Source organism: Lemur catta, chromosome 2 (assembly GCF_020740605.2).
Source record: "Lemur catta isolate mLemCat1 chromosome 2, mLemCat1.pri, whole genome shotgun sequence".
NCBI lineage: Eukaryota > Metazoa > Chordata > Mammalia > Primates > Lemuridae > Lemur > Lemur catta.
In genome coordinates, this window is record NC_059129.1 from 73,404,285 (window position 1) to 73,406,430 (window position 2,146).

General features: G+C 39.6%; 1 pseudogene; it reads left to right on the forward strand.

Annotated features, from left to right (window-relative positions):
- Nucleotides 1–762: 762 nt before the first annotated feature.
- On the forward strand, nucleotides 763–1,121 carry LOC123632165 (annotated as a pseudogene).
- Nucleotides 1,122–2,146: the final 1,025 nt, after the last annotated feature.

Genomic DNA, 2,146 nt, shown 5'->3' on the forward strand with positions numbered 1-2,146 from the left:
CTACCATATCCTTTTATTATAACTGTTATCCTTATATATAATATAGTTGATTGAATATGGAATACAAACTTATTTTTTTATTCAGTAGATCTTTATTGTGTACATGTACATACTACATGCTAAAAACTATCCTAAAAAGAAATATAAAACCATGAACAAAGCAGCCTGAAACCTTGTTTCAGGAGCTTCTGTGTTTCTGAGAACACATCGAATACCAAAGCTACTGGATTAGCTAACCAGGGCCCATGGACCAATACTTGTTTTTGTACATAAAGATTTATTGGACCACAACCACAGCCATTCCTTTACATATTGGCTGTGGCTGCTTTTGAAGTACAACATCAGAGTTGAGCACAGGCATACCTCGTTTTATTGCATTTTGCTTTACGCACTTTGCAGATATTGTATTTTTTACAAATTGAAGATTTGTGGCAACCCTGCATGGAGTAAGTCTATTGGTGACATTTTTCCAATGGCACATGCTCACTTTGTGTCTCTGTGTCACATTTTGGTAATTCTTGCAATATTTGAATCTTTTCCATTATTTTTATATCTGTTATGGTGATCTGTGATCAGTGATCTTTGATGTAACTGTTGTAATTGTTTTGGGGCACCACAAATAGTGCCTGTATAAGACACCAAACTTAGGAGGAAGATGCAGTGGCAGGTGCAGTGGAGCCGTGTTGCTCCCTCTTCTGCTCCTAATGCACCGCTGTTGGCTCTTGCGGAGGAACAAATCGGTCAGGAGGCCACGCTCCAGCCATGGCTTTTAAAGATACCAGAAAAACACCCTTAGAGCCAGAAGTGGCGATTCACCGAATTAGAATTACCCTAACCAGCGGCAAAGTAAAGTCCCTGGAGAAGGTGTGTGCTGACTTGATCAAATGCGCAAAGGAAAAGAATCCAAAGCGAAAGGACCAGTGCGGATGCCTACCAACACTTTGAGAATCACTATAAGAAAAACTCCGTGTGGTGAAGGTTCTAAGACTTGGGACTGCTTCCAGATGAGAATCCACAAGCGACGCGTTGATTTGCATAGTCCTCCCGAGATTGTTAAGGGAATTACTTCTATCAGTATTGAGCCAGGAGTTGAGGCTGAAGTCACCACTGCAGATGCTTAAGTCAACTGTTTTAATAAATTGATTACCAGTTGTTAAAAAAAAAAAAAGACATCAAACTTAATTGATAAATGTGTGTGTTCTGACTGCTTCAACAACTGGCCATTCCTCATTTCTCTTACTCTCCTCAAGTCTTCATATTCCCTGAGACACAATATTGAAATTAGGCTACTCAATAATCCTACAGCCTCAAAGTGTTTAAGTGAAAGGAAGGGTCACACATCTCCCACTTTAAATCAAAGGCTAGGAAGAAGAATGCTCAGTGAGGAAGGCAGGTTGAAAGCTGAGATAGGCCAAAATCTAGGTCTCTTGCACCAAACAGTTATCCAAGTAGTGAATGCAAAGAAAAAGTTCTTGAAGGAAAGTAAAAGTGCTACTTCAGTGAACACACAAATGATAAGAAAGTGAAACAGCCTTATTGCTGATCTGGAGAAAGTTTTAGTGGTCTGGATAGACGATCAAAACAAGCCACAACATTCCCTAATCTAGAGCAAGGCTCAAAATCTCTTCAATTCCATGAAGGCTGAGAGAAATGAGAAAACTTCAAAAGAAAATATGTAGCTAGCAAAGATTGTTTCATGAGGCTAAAGGAGAGAAAGCCGTTTCCATAACATAAAAGTTCAAGATGAAGCAGCAAGTGCTGATGGGGAAGCTGCAGCACCTTATCCAGGAATCTAGCTAAGATCATTGGTGAAGGTGGCTACACATAAACCACAGATTTTTGATGTAGATAAAATAACCTGTTGGAAGAAGATGCCATCTAGGACTTTCATAGCTAGAAAGGAAAAGTCAATGCCTGATTTCAAAGCTTCAAAGAACAGGCTGACTATCTTGGTAGGGCTTAAGTTAAAGACAATGCTCATTGACCATCCCCAAAATCCAAGAATCTTTAAGAGTTATTCTAAGTCTACTCTGCCAGTGCTCTACAAATGGAACAACAAAACCTGGATGACAGCACTTCTGTTTGCATTGTCAATGTACTCAGTCACCCAAGAACTCTGATGGAGATGTACAAGAAGGTTAATGTT